We start from the raw sequence: 22,443 nt of genomic DNA on the forward strand, positions 1-22,443 counted from the left end.
CCTTTAGGGGCAATGGGTAGCTTAGGTTTTTTTTAGAGTTAGTTTTTTTATTTTGGGGGTTGGTTTTGTGATAGGTTTAACTGTTGGGGGGACTTTGTATTTTTTTACAGGTAAAATAGCTGATTTCTTTAGGGCAATGCCTTATTAAAGGCCCTTTTAAGGGCTATTGTAGTTTATTGTAGGCTAGGGGTGTTTTTATTTGGGGGAGGCTATTTTATTTTTATATGGCTATTAGATTAGGTGTAGTTGTTTTTATTTTTGATAATTTTGTTTATTTTTTGTAATCTTAGTGTTTTTTATTTTTTGTGATTTTAGTGTTAACTATTTTTGGTAAACTTAGATTATTTAAATTTTTCGTAGGATTTGGGGTTTTTTTAGTTGTAATTTAGATATTTTTATTTTTTCGTAGTGTTAGGTTTTTTTACATTTGCAATTTAGATTTTTTAATTGGTAGTATTTTTTAGTTTATTAGAATAGTTATGTTAGGTTAATTGATAGTTTAATGTTAGGTTTATATTTATTTCACAGGTAAGTTTTAATTTATTTAAATAGAATTATATTGTAATTTTAATTTAAAGATGGGGTGTTAGGTTTAGGGTTTAATAGTTTAATTTAGTGTTTTGCATGGGGGCCGGCGGTTTAGGGGTCAATAGGTTTATTTAGTGGCAGCGATGTGGGAAGCCGGAGGTTTAGGGGTTAATAACTTTATTTAGTGTCCGCGATGTCGGGGAGCGGCGGAATGGGGGTTTATAACTTTATTATAGTGGTGGTGATGTCAGGGTGCGGGGGAATAGAGGTTAATATATTTAAATAGTGCTGGTGATGTGGGTGGGCAGCAGATTAGGGGTTAATTACTTTATCGAATAGTCGTGATGTGGATTGGCGGCAGATTAGAAGTTAATAGGTTTAATTCAGTGTTTGCGATGTGGGAGGGTGTCGGTTTTGGGGTTAATAGGTAGTTTATGGGTGTTCGTGTACTTTGTAACACTTTAGTTATAAGTTTTGTGAAACATTTTTGTTACACAAAAATCCATAACTATTTCTCTCAGATTGCGGTATTGATCGTGTTGGTATAGACTGTAATGCAAGCTTTTTAGCCTGAACGCACAACCTGTAATACCAGCGCTAAAAAAATCCCACAGAAAAACGTGAGTGTAGGATTGACGTTGCGTTACAGGCTAAAATACTTGCGGTATAGCTATACCGACTCGACTCTTAATAGCGGCGTTACTGCTTTTAAGCTGAAATTGACATTTTTTCAGCATTAAAAGCCGCAACACAAAACTCGTAATCTAGGTGAATGTAATTTATGTATGTATTATCTTCATAGAATATAGAATGCTTTATAGAATAGGGCCCACAGTATCATGGAGACTTGCAAATCCAGGAAATGATAAGTAATGAAATAATAGTTCTGATAAAGTCATGCAAACCCTATCATTCTTCAAAAAAAGGTGACACAGGAAGGTGCTTTGTCAAAAATACTGTGTGATATTCAGACTTTCTTTTGACTGTAGTTTGTGTCCGGGTCCCCTGAGTGATCTTATGTTTTTTTTTTAATTGTAAATTAATACATTGACAATAAATTTAATAAGAAAACTGTAATCAAAAAAGGAGGTTATTGCTTGAGCTCTAATCTTACAGCTTGAGCTTTAATCTTAAATAAACGACCAGTAAATGCAATATATTTGCATAATCAACACATGCATAATAAAAAGACAATGCAACTTCAAATGAGTAGTACATTTTTTAATGACAAATTATAAAGTTATGTCTATTTCCACTCCTCCTGTATCATGTGACAGCCATCAGCCAATCACAAATGCATATACGTATATTCTGAGAATTCTTGCACCTGCACAGTAGGAGATGGTGACTAAAAAACGATTGTGCAAACTTTGATAATGGAAGTTAAATGGAATGTTGTTTAAAATTGCATGCTCTATCTGATTCATGAAAGTTTTATTTTGACTTGAGTGTCTATTTAAAGCTTTTGTAAGTGATTCCAGAATGTTCTGTTTATGAATATCTTTTGATACAGTGTTTCAATATGAGGACACTGTGATAAAACTCTTTTGGATTCCACAAATACCTTGGGAGTTTCCATCACTTAGGACCAATAAATGCTTAGTTTTGAAGTCATAACTTTATATTTTCTGTTTTTATTATTTATTTTTTCTTTTTCATTTTTAATAAATCACTGATTGTGAACACATTTATGTTTCACATAATTTTTCGTTGGAAAACTTTCCATCATATGTAATCAAATTACTAATTTAGCTATGATTAACTAGATAACCAACCTATGGACCACTCATTTGAAAATAGTTTAATGTGATTATATTCAAGAAAATCAAGTAGATAGATTGTTGTGTTTTTCCATTTCCAGGCCTCAGAAAATATTTGGAAGCTTCTTTATGACTTTGGTAGCAAAGAAGCTAAGTGCATTTGAGCTGTGCTGTTTCTAGATATTAAAATGTTTTGGATTTTGGGACACATTGGCCATGTGCTTGAATTGATCTCTATCTCTCCTTCTACTCTAAACTACCAAGAGATGATCCAAAATGTATGCTATCCTATAACACCAGTTGCACACAAGGGCTGTATCCATATCCTGTGCTCTTTCCAAATTACTTATTAAATCTTTTGAATGCCTAATCAGGGCTAATTATAATACTTTGCAATTTATGATCCATGATCCTCAGTACAGAATATAAACGATTGTCCTTTGCAGCTGAACTGTTTCTTGCGTTCTTAAACCACTTAATTATTCTACTGAACCTCTTTCAGTTATTGAATTAATTTTCTGATATAATTGTTCTGAAAATGTATTTAACTAAATTTGAAGCATTGTATCTTACTTCTTGCCCTCTCATAATTGGATTAAAACAGACACATTGTAAATTTGCATGGTCAGATAATGCCTGTTGGGTATTCCACCAACATTTATTCTGGAAAACCTTTCTAGTGTGAATCACCACAATATTTTTCATTCCTATGGTGCCCTCAGAAAGTCTGGTTTAACTGTTATTGATGCCCATATTTAAAGATGTCAAAATTACATTTCCTCTTAAAATTCTTTATTAGTTGTGCACAATCCCCGAGGTAAAACTGAATTACTTCCCTATTCATGGTAATTCTTTTATTTGTTTGAGACATGGAGACTATGTATCCAGTAAAATAGAAACAGGCACAGGGAGGAAGTGGTCTTTCTGTCCTTAATCTCTGGAATTATGATAATGTGATTTATCTGCTTAATCTCTGGATTACCATACAACCAAATTTATACTTCTATGGGGTATAATAACACTTAATTAATGAATAGGCTTGTAGGTGTTTGGCATTTTGCATAGTTCCTAAATCAGTGTATTTTCCATTTTTTTATAGCCTAAAGCATTTAGTTTTTGGAATATTTGTGGTTCTTGGAGAATTGTTATAAATATATTTTTTAAACTGAGTACACTGGTGTATGTATACACACACACACATATATATATATATATATATATATATATATATATATATATATATATATATATATATATATATATATATATATATATATATGTAATAATATTTATATTATTGTACTCCTGTCAGGTTTGCACATATAACCCAACAGGAGTACATTAATTCTTCATGTGCACTAACCCAAAATGAGTTATCTTAAGGTGTGTTATGTATTTATTAAATATAAAATATTGAGAAATATTAATACTAAATGCAAATAATTATTATAGATGTATTAAAAAAAATCAAAATAATCCACAGAATATAGATGATGAGTTTACAGAATATATAATACTAATTAATGATTATTATTAATATTTTTTCAATATTTCATATTTACACAACGTGCCTTAAGATAACTAATTCTTTATGTGCATTAACCCGACACCACATGCAACCCAAAGCATGTTACACATATTTTATATTCCAATGTTCTTCACATATTTTATTTATTATTATAGATATATTTCTATATATATATATATATATATATATATCTGATAATGTTAATATATATATATATATATATATATATATATATATATATATATATATATATATATATATATATATATATATATATATATATATATATATATATATATATATATATATATATATATACTGTATATATAAAATAGTCCAAGATGGTAAAAGCACTTCAGGTATAAAAGATAAGGCAATCTAGCTTGCGATACCTTAGATGAACTTTAGGATTACATACAGAGCTCTAAAGATTGGAAGGCACTCACAGGATCTTAAATTAAAATAAACAATTTATTTGTTTACGTTTTGGAGTCTCCCCCATTTTAAAAACAAGTTACAAATGTAGCAAACACTCACTCTTCTTATCCCTGAGAACCCTCTACAATTGCAGCATTCCTGGTGGTGTCCGGAAGTTACTGACATCACGTGACCAGCGTGTCACGATCTCCGTAGCCATGGCAACTGGACGCCACACCAGGAGCATCTGTGTGTGAATTAAAAACAAGTGAATGCAAACAGTGAAATCTGCAATTTTTAACAGGCATCTTAGGTCTAGAAAACCTAATAGGAAAAAAATTAATTTATTTAAACTATTGGAAAAACGGCAATATAACTTCCTATCATATCATGTACATACATAGAGGAATATGTCAGTATAAGGTGCTGTCTAATTTATCTAAAGCTATTCGAAAAATGACAATCCATATCTTCCTGACATATCATGTAAACACACACATATATAAATATATATATATATATATATATATATATATATATACACATAAGGGAGGCTGTAACTAGTGCATACTACTATCTAATCTGTAAGAAGCTTATCTCACCTATTCAGAATTACACCTGTATCTAGGGCTACAGCTACAGCAATAGATAATAGAAAACCTATTCTTACAAAGAGATGGAACAGCTAGGGACAATAAACTAAGCTAAGGAAAATCTAAGATAAATCTAAGGCTAACAAAATCCTGAATTTCTTTTTACTTTTCTATTACGTACTAGGATATATATTAGCATGCCAATTTAAAGACAACAATGCCAGTCCAGGTAAACATTCAGTCGTCGAGGAGCTATAGCTCCCAAGGTATAAATCCACCTTGATTCCCTCTGGAGCAACATCTTAGCTCTGTCACCCCCTCTTGGCAATGGTGGAATATGGTAGAATATAATGTACTTTAGGTCCGAGACACTGTGTTTCACAACAGCAAAGTGTCTGGCCACTGGTTGGTCGGAAGATCCTTTGTCAATAGCTGCTCAAATGGCTGAAGTGTGGTTGGCCATTCATCCACCATCTTTCCAATGTAGAACATGCCACACACAGTGAATCAAGTAGATCACAAACTTGGTACTACAAGTAACCCTGTGCTTTATTGTAAATTTCTTAGTTGAGTAGGGATGACTGAATTTGTTTCAAGCAATTAATCCCCAACAAGAAGTGCAACCCATGCACTGAAAACATCCGGGTTTAATAGCCAAGTTTCTGAAATATAGCAATTTCTTGGGTCAGTTTTTATAAAATGATCACAAAGGGATCTAGCCCTCTGATAGCCTATCCAAGGTGGCTGTGTATCCTTCAGAGGTAGATCCTTATCAGAGACTAGGAGAGGCCAATTTTGCCCTAGGGTATCTGCAATTCTGTTTTTACCCAGTGTGAAGGTTGTGGTAAATGTCATTCTATTCTCTTGTTTGGGTTCCTTAGTCCCATTAAGCAGGTCTTGTTGTGTGTATCCTTCAGAGAGTTCCCTACTCCTACTCAGTATATCTTTTTGGTAACCCCTCTGTCTGAATTTTGATTCCATCTTAAAACGCTGTCTGGATTGAGGCTTATGTCTGTGTTGTTGCGAGCAACCCTCCTAAATTGCGAAGTAGGTAGGGCCCTTTTTAGACTCGGTGGGTGGCAACTGGCAGCACAAAGAATAGAATTCTTGTCCGTGGATTTACTATACAAGGTAGTAATAAGAGCGTTATCTTTCTTAAATATCCCAAGGTTCAAGAAATCTACTGATTCTTACTAAATTGTAAAAATCCTATTGACTGAAGCAATCAGCCAATAGGATTGAGCTCACATTCTATTGGCTGTTTCAATCAGCCAAAAGAATGCAAGCTCAATCCTATTGGCTGATTGGATCAGCCAATAGAATTGAAGCTCAATCCTATTGACTGATTGCATCAGCCAATATGATTTTTTACCCTTTAATTCTGATCAGCCTTTCGGAATTCAAGGGACGCCATCTTGGGTGACGTCCCTTAAAGGAACCTTCATTCTTCATTAGCCGTCGACAGAAGAGGATGCTCCGCACCAGATGTCTTGAAGATGGAGCTGCTCTGCATCGGAAGGATGAAGATAGAAGATGCCATCTGGATGAAGACTTCTGCCCACCTGAAGGACCACTTCTTGCAGCTTGGATGAAGACTTCTCCCAGCTTAGTTGAGAACATCTGCCCGCGAGGATGAAGACTTCTCCCAGCTTGATGAGGATGACTGTCCGGTCTTCAAAAACTGTGAGTGGATCTTCGGGGGGGTTAGTGTTTTTTTTAAGGGCTTATTGGGTGGGTTTTATTTTTAGCTTAGGGTTTGGGCAATGGAAAAGAGATAAATGACCTTTTAAAGGCAATGCCCATCCAAATGCCCTTTTCAGGGCAATGGGGAGCTTAGTTTTTTTAGATGGGATTTTATTTGGGGGGTTTGGTTGTGTGGGTGGTGGGTTTTACTGTTGGGGGGTTGTTTGTATTTTTTTATACAGGTAAAAGAGCTGATTTCTTTGGGGCAATGCCCCACAAAAGGCCCTTTTAAGGGCTATTGGCAGTTAGTTTAGGCTAGGGTTTTTTATTTTGGGGGCGGCTTTTTTATTTTGATAGGGCTATTAGATTAAGTGTAATTCGTTTAAATGCCTTGTTTATTATTTTGTGTAATTTAGTGTAATTTATTTTTTATTTTTTTTGTAATTTAGTTAATTGTATTTAATTAATGTAATTTATTTAATTGTAGTGTAATGTTAGGTGTTAGTGTAAGACAGGTTATGTTTTATTTTACAGGTAAGTTTGTATTTATTTTAACTAGGTAGTTAGTAAATAGTTAATAACTATTTAGTAACTAGTCTACCTAGTTAAAATAAATACAAACTTACCTGTAAAATAAAAGTAAAACCTAAGATAGGTACAATGTAACTATTAGTTATATTGTAGCTAGCTTAGGGTTTATTTTATAGGTACATATTTTGTTTTAAATAGGAATTATTTAGGTAATAATAGTAATTTTTATTTAGATTTATTTTAATTATCTTAAAGTTAGGGGTGTTAGGGTTCGATTTAGGATTAGGTTTAGGGGTTAATATATTTATTTAGTGTTAGTGATGTGGGAGGCCAGAGGTTTACGTTGAGGGGCAGCAGATTAGGGGTTAATAAGTGTAGGTAGGTAGCGACGATATTGGGGGCAGCAAATTAGGAGTTAATAAATTTATGTAGGTAGCTACAACATTGGGGGCGGCAGATTAGGTGTTAAAAAGTGTAATGTAGGTGTCGGCGATGTCAGGGGCAAGATTAGGGATGTTTAGACTTGGGGTTTATGTTAGGGTGTTAGGAGTAAACATAAATTTTCTTTCCCCATAGGAATCAATGGGGCTGCGTTACGGAGGTTTACGCTCCTTTATTGCAGGTGTTAGGATTTTTTTTAGTCGACTCTCCCCATTTATGTCTATGGGTAAATCGTGCACGAACACAAAAAAACAGCTCAATGCAGCGCTGGTATTTGTGTGCGGTATGGAGCTCAATGCTGCCATATTGCCTGCTAACGCCGGGTTTTTGCAAACCTGTAATAGCAGCGCTATTAAAGGTGAGTGGTGGAAATAACATGCAAGATAGTAGCGAGCCAGCCATAACGCAAAACTCGTAATCTGGCTGATTATTAAGTATTATTAAAGAATTATTGTTTAGACATTCATATATATATATATATATATATATATATATATATATATTATATCCTTTTGCGGTCAAATACATGGCCATATACCATATAGCTTTGGACCCTTATTAATAATTTGTATTAATATTTATATAACTGTTTTTAGCAGATAGTGTTTATATGAGTGTAACAACTTATTTGTATGCATTTATGTTGTGTTTTTCTATCCTAACCCTTTACGCAAGGTTTTCAGTTGCGCTAACTTGATGTGCATTAAATTTGATTGTGCTCAAGTACACACGTTTACATTCAACTTGGAATATGCATGCAAATGAATGTACTGGCAATATTAATTTTTTACTTTCAACTTGTAATACGAGCGCTACCTGCTGCGCATAAAAAAATTACTTCTACTTGTAATCTGGCCCTAAATGTTTTTTTATTGGTAGGTTATGTTGATATATGTAGAACCAAAAGAAGATATATGAAATTGTTTTCCCAAAGAAGTGTTTGTGACAAATTACCTTGAAAATGGGCTTTGAATGTACTTATCTATACATGGGTTTTGTTCATTAGAAAGAACATGGTATCACTGTAAAATCCCTAATAAACACTTTCATGTTATAGCAAAAAAACTATTGTTAGAGCTGAGTTTAAAGGGATACTAAACCCATTTTTTTTCTTTTCTGCTTCAGATAGAGCATGCAATTTTAAGCAACTTTCTAATTTACTCCTATTATCAATTTTTCTTCGTTCTCTTCCTATCTTTGTTTGAAAAAGAAGGCATTTAAGCTATTTGTTTGGTTCAGACCATGGAAAGCACGTGTTTATTGGTGGATGAATTTATCCACCAATCAGCAAGAACAACCCAAATTGTTCACCAAAAATGGGCCGGCATCTAAACTTACATTCTTGCATTTCAAATAAAGATACCAAGAGAATTAAGAGAATTTGATAATAGGAGTACATTAGAAAGTTGCTTAAAATTGTATGCTCTATCTGAATCACGAAAGAAAAAAATTGGGTTCGGGGGCCCTTTAAGTTCTCTGGCAAGTATTTTTTTTTCTTCTTCTTCTCACTTAAGCTACATCTGACACCGCTACATATGGTTCTTTACTCAATGAATTGGATGCACTGGAAGCCAGATTTGTGAAACTGGTAACTTTATTCAAAGAAATCTTAAAAAGCATTACAATGCTTAAAGGGCCATAATACCCAAATGTTTAAACACTTGAAAGTGATGCAACATAGCTGTAAAAAGCTGACTAGAAAATATCACCTGAACATCTCTATGTAAAAAAGAAAGATATTTTACCTCAGAAAATCTTCAGTAGCCACCTCCGATTGTAAATGATTTCTAAGCAGCATATTAGTGTGTCTGTCCAGGGATAACTGAAGGGATGAGCATCATGAACTCTAATATTATTTCACCAATCAGGTAAAGGAAGCTTACTATGAAATCTCATGAGAGTTAAGTCAAATCTCATGAGATCACAGTAAGAGTTCATGACCTCAGCACTGCTGATGCTGATTGGCTGCTGTTCATTTCTTCATTTTTTTTATTTTTTTACCTGCAGCTGGGAGCAGCTGAGTATAACTTTTTACACAGAACTAACTCTACTGAGCTGAGGAGATTGTGAAGTAAAATATCTTCCTTTTTTACATAGAGATGCTCAGGTGATATTTTCCTGTCAGCTTTTTACAGTTATACTGCATCAGTTTCAAGTGATTTAGCATATGAGTATTATGTCCCTTTAAATGGCAATAGAATCTCCTACTTCAGCGTAAAAGGCCGTAATCGTAGCTGCAGTCACTTGTCCTAATGATCCTTATATATCCATTAGAACAAGCTAATAGGTTAAAAACAAACTCCACCTCCTTTTACCTGTAGTGGAACTTTAAACACACCCACAATATGGTTCATTAGATATTTTAAAGGTAAAGAAAATATAATGAAACAACTTCTTTCCCATTATCTACAAATATATATTTAAAACCATAGCCTCACTTACAGTTATTTAAACTCCTTTCTTACATGTTGCAAAAATATTTTAGGACTGCTATTAAGATAAAACATTTATACACTTTTACTCTGTAAACCTTAATTATTCTAATCTTTCTAAAGAACATTCTATACCAATTAATGTGAAAACATATATAAGTCTAGCTTTTATGTTCAATTTAGATAAGTATAATGATAATAATACAGAAACAATTTTAGTGTACATAATCACTTGTAACAGTTCCAAAACTAAGTCAACATCTTACAATTAATGATTCTCTCTCAGAGAAATGATCTATGTACAAAGGGTGGGTCCTTTTAAACACTCATAACTTCTCAAGAATCATGTCAATGCTAACAACGCTCTAATGTGAACAATATCAATCAAAACCTTATGGTATTTACCGGTTATTCTGCATAACTATTTATATGCTTATCTGTTTTGCATATAATGTTGCTCTTCACTCTTATGCTCAAAATTCTAATAACATGTGTTCTTCCATAAATACCAATTGAACAGTACACTGATGTGTAACAACTCAAATTCTCTATGGCAATATTATGATAAATTGAAAACTTGTATAAACAAATGGATGAAACTTTATTAAATCCACTGGCCCAGTGTTTCTATTCCCAAAAATTGATCAAATCGAACTCGGAATTTAACCCACTGGGTATTCTTGTTCTGAGCCTATGTATCCAATATGCCTCTCTTTTATACAACACTTTTTCTCTATCACCTCCTCTGTACCCACATTTCACTAGTTCAATAATTTTCCATCTAAAGAATTTGGTATTGATACCATGCTCTCTTTTAAAATGTTGTACTAGAGGTGTGGTGAGTTTGTGTAATAAGCCAAATGTAAATTATCACTTTTGCAAATAAGGTTTTAAAATACATTTGTTTGTAGTTCTAGTGTAAGACTTTGGTTTAAGGTATGTTCCTTTAAGACAAAAAATATGGTCTAAGAGAAATGCAAACAGTGTAAAAATATAATGAATGTTCCTTTTCCTCTAATATGTGCCTCTGCTTTTAGGCATTAATATGAGGAAAAGGTAAATTTTATTTAGGTGGTAGTTCTCACATCAACAAACTGGTAATTGTGATGTTGAGACCTTTTACCTAAGAAATGGTTATTGCTAATATGTGGACTTGTGAAAAAATAGAAAAAATATATTGAGACAGGATTCCCTATGAGCAAAGGAAAACAGAAGATTTGCAGGACTCACATAAGAATAAAAGTTATTGCCAAGATTAATAAAATGTCAGTATTACTCACAATATCAAGCGTGTAGTAAATGTGCCAAAAATGAATTAGTCAGTAGATGAATTGCAGGGCACACTCTATGAGACACAAATTGCCAGAGGTAGTAATGTGGTTTACTCACAGAAGCTAGCGTGTAGCAGAGGAGACCTGAGCTGCAGCTAATCCTCAGTGTGTGGAGGAACCGGAAGTGCTGGAGCGGCCGCCCGTGACGTCAGCGTAGTCGGCTGGCTTCGTGGAGTAAGGGCAAAAGGTGTAAAGATGCAGTACTGGGAAATACTGAGCAGGAGAACGGTGAGTTGCTGGTTCAAGGTTAGATGTAATCCAAAACAGGAAAGATAGGTGCAAAGTGCTTTAGCAGGAACAATAGCACAGGCTGGTATTATGACTCATTCATAACACAGAATACCAAGCAATGAATGAGTGAGAGAGTGCCCTTAATAAAGGAGGTGTGAATGTGAGAATGAGGCTGCAGGTACATTAGCTTAAAGAGACAGTACATTACATAGGACCCCCTCAAAATGAACCACTCCGAGATTCAGGGATGCGGACGGTCGGGGTTGCGCCGATGGAAAAGAGACACAAGTCGTGGTGCTGAAAGGTTTGCCGAAGGTTCCCAAGAGTCATCCTCAGGTGAGTAACCCTTCCAACGAACAAGATACTGCAAATTACCAGAAACCCTTCTAGAGTCAATAATACTATGAACCTCAAACTCAAGATCAGGTTGTATGGGAGGTTGAAGCGTGGATTGTAGAGAATCAGTCCGAAGTGCTCTATACGGTTTCAATAAAGCAACATGAAAAGTGGGATGAATTTTGTACTGAGAAGGCAAATCCAGAGTAACAGCATTATCGTTTATAATTTTCTGAATAGGAAAAGGTCCAATAAAGAATTTATTAAGTTTCCTACTTGGAGTGGTTAATCGTAAATTCTTTGTCGAAAGCAAGACTAAATCTCCGACCACATAATTGGGTGCTGGTCTTCGCCTGAGATTGTAATATTTTTTCTGTCTGTTTTGAGCTGTTTTAATATTTTGAGCCAAAATAGAGAACGTTTCTGCAATAGTGTTAGTGGTATCGTTTACAATAGGACAAGAACTCGCTGTTGATGGATTAAAATGAAAAACTGGATGAAAACCATAATTAGCATAGAAAGGTGTAGAATTAATTGATGAATGATGAGTGTTATTGTGTGCAAACTCAGCCAGTGGTAGTAAGGATGACCAATTATCCTGTTGTTGGGTGACAAAACAACGTAAGTACTCCTCTAACCACTGGTTAGTACGCTCTGTCTGTCCATTAGTTTGTGGATGGTAAGCAGTACTTAAACGTCTTTCTATCTGTAAAGCTGAACAAAGTTCTTTCCAAAGTCGCGAGGTGAATTGAGTACCTCTGTCAGATGTGATTGAGCGAGGTAACCCATGCAATTTTATGACATTATCAATCAATAATTGAGCTGTCTCAAGCAAAGTTAGTAACTTGTGGAACGGTATAAAATGTGTCAATTTAGTAAAGAGATCAACCACAACCATGATAGTAGTGTTGTTATTAGAGATAGGCAGATCAACGATGAAATCTGTTGCAATGTCTCACCATGGTTTGGCCGGTATTGGAAGCGATAATAAATAGCCAACAGGCTTACGTTTATCAATTTTACTTGTTGAACATACTTTACAAGTCTGTACAAATTCCATGACATCTTGGTGCATCTTTGGCCACCAATAAGATCGTTTGGTTATTTCAATAGTCCTTTGAATACCCGGGTGACCCGTTAAGACTGTGTCATGCATAGTTCTTAGAACAGGTGTTCTAAGCGTTGGTGGAACATATATTGAAATGATATAATCCATCAGCCTGCTTTATCAGTTTTTCCTTAGAAAAACTGTTATCTTTCATTTGTTCATTAAGAAAATCTTTGTCATCAATGGATAAAACAGCTAAAAGATTTTGGAAACAATTATTGGCAATGATAGTACCATAGGGTAGATCCAATTTTGGTTTTTCCGGTAGACGTGAAAGTATATCTGCCTTAGTATTTTTATTTGCAGGTCTATACATGATAGTATAGGAGAATCGGGAGAAGAATAAGCTCCATCTCACCTGTCTAGAAGTAAGAGTGTGATGAGTCTTCAAATATTGTAGATTTCTATGGTCAGTGAATATTTGTATGGGGAGAGAAGTACCTTCTAACAGGTGCCTCCAATGCTCAAGGGAAGCTTTCATTGCAAGCAATTCTTTTTCTCCTATATGGTAATTTAATTCTGAAGCAGACAATACTCGTGAATAGGATGCTATAGGATGCAAAGGACCTTGAGGTGTTTGTCTCTGTGAAAGTATTGCGCCAATAGCATAGTTTGATGCGTCAACCTCTAGGGTGAATTGTAATTTTGGATCAGGAAATTTTAATATGGGAGCAGTCGTAAAACAGGACTTCAGATGTTGAAAAATGTCTTGAGTAGACTGAGTCCAATTAAATGAAACGTTAGATTTTGTTAGCTGTGTCAATGGTTTGGTTAAACGTGCAAAATCTTTAATAAATTTTCGGTAAAAGTTTGAAAATCCTAAAAATTTTTGTACATCTTTTTTGTTCCTAGGTGTAGGCCAGTCAGTTATCACCTGGATCTTGTCTGTTTGCATAGAGATACCTTTAGGTGTTATATGGTATCCTAAGAATGTTATGTCTGTAGTGTGGAACGTGCACTTCTCAAGCTTAGCATATAAACTATGTGCTTGTAATCTAGATAGAACTGTTCTGACATGTTTTACATGTTCTTGTAAGGAAGATGAGTAGATGAGAATGTCATCTAAATAAATCACCATCGAGGTGTCAAGTAGGTCTCTGAAAATTTCATTGATAAATCTTTGAAAGGTGGCCGGGGCATTACATAACCCAAAAGGCATGACTGTATATTCATACAGACCATACCTTGTTCTAAATGCGGTAAGCCACTCATCCCCAGGTCTCACACGAATTAGATTATATGCTCCCCTTAAATCGAGCTTGGTGTAGATTTGAGCACCTTTCAATCTTTCTATCAGCTCAGGAATTAGGGGCAAAGGATAACGATCTTTAATAGTCCTTTTATTAAGCTCCCTATAGTCAACAATAGGGCGTAGGGAGCTGTCTTTGTTTTTTACAAAAAATATTCCTGCGCCTGCAGGTGAGGTTGAGGGTCTAATGAAACCCTTACGTAGGTTGTCATTAATGTAAGATTTTAAGTCCTGTAACTCTGGTTCTGAGAGGGGGAATATATGACCATAAGGTATATCAGAACCAGGTACTAATTCTATTGGACAGTCATATAGTCTGTGGGGTGGAAGTGTCTCTGCCTCTTTTTTGCTAAACACTTGTCTCAAGTCATGATAAACACTTGGGAGTGCAGAGTCAAGCACAGCCAACAACGATGTGTGAGGAAAACAGGTACTTTTACAGTAATCTGAAGTAAAATCAATTTTATTTGCTAACCATTGTATATGTGGTTGATGCAATCTTAACCACTGTAAACCTAGTACTATAGGGTACATAGGTGAGTGAAGAACATCAAATGAAATATATTCATGATGAGATGAGAGTGTACTGACGAGAATGGGTACAGTATGGTGTGTAATAGGTCCTGTTTCCAACTCTTTAACATCAATTAAACGCACCATAACAGGTTTTGCGTTTGCAATTAATGGGATTTTATTTGTATTAACAAATGACAAATCAATATAAGAGGAGAAAGCACCAGAATCGATGACTGCCTCAGAGAGATGCTGCTGACGATCCCACTGCAAGGAAATAGGTATTACACAATTTGTAAACTGATTTTTACTTAGAGATAAGTTATAATCGTTGGTTAATGTCTTACCCTTTTTGGTTTTCAACAAAAGTGGACAGAGAGGAACTTTATGCTCTTTTGAGGCACAATATAAACATAGGTGATTGATTCTGCGTCTATGTTTTTCCTCCGGGGTTAACAGTCCTTTGATGGCACCAATGTCCATTGGTTCATCTGTACTCATAGTACTATGCATCATTGGTCTATGTATCGTGGATCTAGAGTCAGAGTCAGTTGAGGATTTCTCTAATTTCCTCTCCCTAATTCTGTGGTCTATCTTTATAGAGAGCTGCATCAAATCATTTAAATTTTCTGGAATGTCAATTCTTGCAAGTTCATCTTTAATTAATTCAGACAACCCAATCCTAAACTGATTCCTAAGGGAAATTTGGTTCCAGCCTGAATCCAACTGCCAAATTTTAAATTCGGAAATATAGTCTTCCACAGCTCTTTTATTTTGTTTAAGTGATCTTAATTTATTATCAGCAGTAAGCTGTTTATGTGGATCCTCATAAAGTGAGGATAAAGCTTTAAAGAAATCCTCTATAGAATTTAACATAGGATCATTCTGTTCATATAATGTGTCTGCCCATACCCTAGGTTCTCCCCTAAGGTTGGAAATGACAGTTAAAACGTTTACTCTGTCAGTACTGAAAGTTTTGGGCTTTAATGATATAAAGAGATTGCAAGAATTTATAAACTGTCTGAAAAGCTTTCTGTCACCATAAAACTTTTCTGGTGGGCTGACAGGTGGTTCTATGAGAGTATCACTATGTGAGGGTTTAGGATTTATTCCCTCTTTAATAATATCTCTCAATGTTACATTTTCCACCTGTAGATCCCTAAGACCATGATTAAGTTGATCCACTTTTTGCCCTAGAGCTGCTACATAGTTGGATAACTCCACAGGATCCATTCCTTTGTTTGTTAGGCTTGGTATTCCTGTAATAAGCCAAATGTAAATTATCACTTTTGCAAATAAGGTTTTAAAATACATTTGTTTGTAGTTCTAGTGTAAGACTTTGGTTTAAGGTATGTTCCTTTAAGACAAAAAATATGGTCTAAGAGAAATGCAAACAGTGTAAAAATATAATGAATGTTCCGGAAGTACTGGAGCGGCCGCCCGTGACGTCAGCGTAGTCGGCTGGCTTTGTGGAGTAAGGGCAAAATGTGTAAATATGCAGTACTGGGAAATACTGAGCAGGAGACCGGTGAGTTGCTGGTTCAAGGTTAGATGTAATCCAAAACAGGAACGATAGGTGCAAAGTGCTTTAGCAGGAACAATAGCACAGGCTAGTATTATGACTCATTCATAACACAGAATACCAAGCAATGAATGAGTAAGAGAGTGCCCTTAATAAAGGAGGTGTGAATGTGAGAATGAGGCTGCAGGTAAATTAGCTTAAAGAGACAGTACATTACAGTTTGCCAGCTTTAATATTTGTTAAGTGCTCCCTTATCCTTTCCCTGGTTTCTCTCGTTGTTAAACCTGTATACTGTACCCTACATTCAATGCAGGTAATAAGATATACAGCAAAACTCGATCTGCAATTTGAACACAAGGAGTGATCAAATTTTTCCCCAGTAACAGTACTTTCGAATCCATCACCTTTTTTTTTTAATTATTTATTTATCAATTTTTTTCATCAATACATCAAGAGGAAGAAGGAAAAACACAACTCATATACAACAAACGAAGAAAAGCAAAAAAATACAAAAATAAATCATCCTATATATAGGAGCCTATATTTTAAAGACAAATTTCCATGTCACATTGAAAACTCTCATGGAGACGCAGCTCCACATCGAAAAAGAGATAAAATAAAATAGACCAAGAGCCCATTCTACTACTGGGCCCTTATCTTAGCTTGTTTCACCCTTCCTCTACTCTAACTTAGATCGGCTCTTTGTTAAAAATTTCTTCAGTGGACGAAAACAATAAAACAAAAAAAAAAAAAAGGAATAATTTTAGGGAGTTTGGCCTCTCCGGGACCCCCCCCCCCGCCCCCCCCCGCCCCCCCCCCCCCTCCCCCCCCCATCCAGGCCTAAAAAAGGAGTTGTCTCCAAAATTCAGGGTACCTATCTGAGAGAATTAATTGTAGGAAATCTGGTGATCTACGAAAGTGAGTTAGTATTTGTAGCTGAACTTCCCTAGATTGACCTAAAATGACTTTTTCCCATTTTACTAAGTACTTTTTAATTTTATTTTCCTCAAACATTAATGGGTCTTGCAGTTCTAATAACATTTGATATTGAATTTTTCGTGTGACAGAAGCGATACTTGGGGCGTTTTTATCCTTCCACTTTCTTAGAATCATCTGTCTCACTAACAATATTACTGTATTGATCAAGGGTTTATTTTGGACCTGATCTTGTACCAGAAGAAAAATATATGCTGGTTTGAGTGTGATACTAACTACCAAAAATCTGTTCAACCAAAATTCCACCTGCTTCCATAGCTTGCTTATTTTTGGACAGGTATAGAACATATGGAACAAATCAGCATGCGGAAATCTACATCTATAACAGGCCATGCTCCCTTTCCATTTAGCTATCCTGCTAGGGGTGAGATAGGCTTTGTTTAAGAGCTTTACGTGCGATTCTCTCATTGCCATGTTACTAGAGAACTTCCTGACCCTATCAAAACTCTTTTGAAAATATTCTCGCTCTACTTCAGGAAGATCTTTTTGCCATATCGATACGAGACTATTTATTCTTGGCTCTGCATCCTTAGATACGAGCTGACGATAGATATATGAGATGGAATGATTTCCGGCGGAGAACAGATTTATAACTGAATCTAATGGGCCTAACGACCAAATATCCCCCTCTAAAGCCTCTTGGTTATAGAAAAAATGCCTAATTTGAAGATATGCAAAGAATGATTTCCTGTCTAAATTGAATTCTCTAGTTAAAATTTCAAATGATTTCATGTGTTTAGATAGTGGATCTATCATCTGACACATATAGATCAAATTATTTGCTGACCATTTTCAAAAGCAGAAGATGTGCAGCCACTTTCGAAATCCGGGTTTCCTCTAATAGGTAAGTACTTAGATAGAGTGTGTCTAATCTCTAAGTGTTTACAAATTTTGAGCCAAGCTGTGATTACATTGTTAATTGTATATTTTAATAAGGGCTTTCGAGCTCTAGAACTATATGATACATGTAGTATTGCTTTCAGCGCATAGGGGGCTATTATATTCTCCTCCATCTCTAAGCTGGTAACGTGGTTGGCTTCGGTTAGCCAGTCCAAGGCTATTCTAGCCAGGCATGCCAGATTATATTTTGCCAGATTTGGAAATGCAAGACCGCCCATTTCTTTTGGATGCATTAGTCTGGCTAGTGCAATACGTGGTTTTTTAAGAGTCCACAAAAAGAGCGAACAGCCTGCATTAAACTTTTTAATATCTACCTTCCGTATGAATACAGGAACATTTTGGATGACAAATAACATTTTTGGGAGGATTCGCATTTTAATTAGAGCGATCTTTGCTGAAAGTGACAGAGGTATCCTACTCCATTTCTGCATCTCCAAGAGACACTTCCTCCAAATAGGGGTGAAATTTATGTCATACCATTCTTCTGGATTTCTAGAAATTTTGATTCCTAAATATTTGATAGAATTATCCGTTGGTTTGAATGGATTTTTCAAAAGGCTATTTCTATTTTTAGTTATCCACATAATCTCTGATTTTGATAAGTTTACTCTATAACCAGAGAAATTACTAAATTCGGCTAATAGATCTACTAAGATTGGGATATTTTTATTAGAATTCCTTATATAAAATAGAATATCATCCGCATAAAGAGATAGTACCATCCTATGTTGTTTTATCCTGATACCTTCTAATATTTCTCTACTCTTTATAGCTAAGGGCTCTATAGCCAAATCAAATAGCAGGGGTGAAAGGGGACACCCCTGTCTTGTTCCTTTACATAAAGTTATAGGTGGGGATAGAATATTATTTATATTAAGACACGAAATGCGGTTTTGATATAGTAAAGAGATATATGTGTAGAAATGTCCTGAAAAGCCAAAGTTGCTTAATGTGGTGAACAGATGATCCCATAGGACAGAGTCAAAGGCTTTTTCTGCATCAACTGTCAGAAAAGCAAAATCTTGCTTTATATCTGACCCTGTCCTATGGGATTCCCTTATATATTCAATCAGCATCATAGCCTTTCGTATGTTTTTTTGTGCTGTTCTCCCTGGTATAAAACCAGTTTGATCTGGATGAACGACATCTCCTATAATCTTTTTAAGACGCAAAGCTAATATATTTGCTAGAATTTTATAGTCGTTGTTGAGGAGAGAAATTGGTCTATAGGCATCTAGTGAATTAGGATCTTTAACTTTCTTTAAAATGAGTGTAATATTGGAGGCCGTGAAGTTTTGAGAGGGCTTAAAATGCAGAAGAAAATAATTATTAAACAGTTTAGTTAATATGGGGGCGATCTCTTCTGCAAGTACTTTATAGAATTCAATGGGGAGTTGATCCGGGCCTGGGGCCTTCCCTAACGTTGAATCTTTAACTGCTTTTAAGACCTCCTCCATTGTAATCTCTTTGTTAATCATATTTAGCTGTTCTTCAGATATTTTTGGCATTTTAATACTAGTCCAGAACTTACTTTTCATCTCCTGATTAACTTCTGCTGTGGCATATAACTTTTGAAAGAATAGATAAAATTGTCTATTAATATCCTTTGGGGTATTATATTTTTGACCTTCAGATATTATTGAACCAATATAGTTATTCTTCCTTCTGCTTTTGGAAATATTCGCCAGCATTTTTGCTGATCTCGGAGAGAAAGTACCGAATATAGCTTTATTTTTAAGCTCTTCTTGTAGCTGATTTTGTATTAAAAAAATCTCTCTCTCTTTCTTTGCCTCCTGATAAATAATCCAATTCTCTCTACTTGAGTTATCAATATATTTCCTAAATTTATTTTTCAGTGCATTAGTTAATTGAAGATCCCTTGCTTTAAGCTTTCTTTTCCGTTTGACCATGAAGGCCTTTATCTCACCCCTGAGACACGCCTTTGTGGCCTCCCAATATATTTCAATCTTATGGAGATAATCGTTATTCAATGAGGCATAATCCCTCCATTTTTGAGTAAGCCAATTCCTAAAGTAAATATTAGAGTGTAAAAAGGAGGGGAAAAAAAATTTACCACAAAGGGTTTCTCTATTGTTCCTCAGCTGGACAGACAAAGAAATAATGGCATGGTCTGATAGAACTATATTTTTGATATCCGTCTTAATTTCTAATTGTAGGAGTTTTTCGGACACCAAGAACATATCTATCCTGGAAAATGTACGGAAGGTCTTGGATTCACATGTGAACATTCTCTCATCTGGGTGTTGTATTCTCCAGATGTCCCTGAGCCCAAGACCTTTCATAAAAGACTTCAAAATCTTAGCTTCCTTCTTAGATCTATAAGAGCCGCTTGACCTTAGTCTGTCCAGCTGAGGGACACATACACTATTAAAATCGCCTCCTATAATTATTTGAGAGTCCACTGCCTCGATTAGTTTTACATATAGTTTATCCCAAAAGTCTGGCTGACATTCATTTGGTGCATAAAGATTACATAGCGTATAGTGACATTTATCAATCTCTATTTCTAAAATGAGATATCTTCCATCCGTATCTCTATATTGGGATATTAGCTGAAATTCTAAATTCTTGCTAAACATACATACTACTGCTCTCTTTCTTTTAACTGCTGGTGCTGCATATATCTCCCCGACCCAGCCCATCCTTAGTTTCTCTGTCTCTTGCAGGCTCAAATGGGTTTCCTGCAGGAAAACGATATCTGGCTTGTGACTTTTTAGATGTTGAATTATTTTTTTCCTTTTAACAGGTGAAGAAAACCCCCCGACATTCCAGGATAATAGATTAAGTGATTTTTTCATTTCTGTTATTGTTAGTTTTTTAAAAACTTTTGACCTCGCAAGCCAAGGTGAATCGGAGGGGGAGGGAGTGGGGGCACCAGGGAGGAGAAGGAGAACAAACAGAGAAAACAGAGACAGAGAAAAAAAAAAAAAAAAAAGAGGGGAAAAACAGAAGAGAAGGCAAGAAAAAAAGAAAAGATAAAAAAGGAAAAAAAAAAAAAAAGGGGCGGGGGAGACGTACATAGCAGCCCAACCAATATCCATCTGAGTGTACCAGATGATAACAGTTATACAAAGATTTAATTTAAGCTTTTCTCATTTTTCCAAAAAATGCTTGACCTCCTCCACTGTTGTTAGTGTAAATATATTGTTATCTGTAAAGATTTTAATTTTTGCCGGATAAATCATTGTGGCTTTATGTCCTGCATCAATCAATTGCGTGCACCAAGGCGACATCAGTCTCCTTTTATTTAAAGTCTCAGCAGAGAAATCTTGGAATAAATATATACGCTCTTTGTTAACCTCTACTATGCTTTTTTTTCTATAGTATGATAATATTCTCTGTTTGTCCTGGAAGTTTAGGAGCTTCACTAAAACTGGTCTTTTGTAATTTGGAATATTATCTTTCTTTACTCCCAGTCTGTGAACCCTCTCTACGACTATCTTTGTATTATTTGGCGGCATGTCTAGTAAATCTGGTAATGTAGATTTAATGAAGGTCATTAGGTCAGCAAATTCTGGAGTCTCCGGGAGACCCACTATTTTCAGATTGTTTCTGCGTGACCTATCTTCTAGATCATCCAGTCGTGCTTGCAGTGTATCAATTGTCTTGGTGTGTGTATTTACCAGAGACTGTTGGGTGTGTTGTCGGTCCTCAATGTCAGAGATCCTGTTCTCTATCTCCCCTAATCTGCTTGATATCTGTTTAAGTTCGCTTGTCAGAGACGCTAATTCTGTCTTAACCTCTCCAAATTGTGGTAAAAAAAGGTCTGAGATTTGTTTCACTTAGTTGTTTGTGTCTATCATCATGTTTGGAGCTGGGGTAGAGTCCCCTATACTTATCTCTGAGCTTCCTACACTAGACCTGGGTTTCCTATCTTTTGTTTTTGGTGGCATTATACCTGTATCAGTTCTACTGATTCCCAAAAATGTATCCATAAAAAGAGGATTGGGTGTAAGAGCAGGAAAGAGAAAAAAAAAAGAGAAGGCTGTAACAACAGCGTGACCTTATTTGAATTTTTAAGAGTGTAAAAAATGTGAATATCAAATGTGAATATCAAATGTCTTCAAAAAAAAAAGTGCACTGCCTAGTGGGGCAGATTTTTTTTTTGTTTTTTTTTTTTTGTTAGATAGGTGCGTGAATTTACGTGTGATGAGGATCTTTATACCTTATGTGTGTGTGTAATCTAGCAATCCTATAATCTTGCCCGATTATATGGGCTCAGTAGTGCCTATTAAGTACTTTATAAATGCAGTTAACTTACGGACATATAAATATAGGCTCTCCCATTATTAATACATCTCACTTATTATTTTTGGCTCAGAT

The sequence above is a fragment of the Bombina bombina genome, chromosome 6 (genome assembly GCF_027579735.1).
Source record: "Bombina bombina isolate aBomBom1 chromosome 6, aBomBom1.pri, whole genome shotgun sequence".
Classification (NCBI taxonomy): domain Eukaryota; kingdom Metazoa; phylum Chordata; class Amphibia; order Anura; family Bombinatoridae; genus Bombina; species Bombina bombina.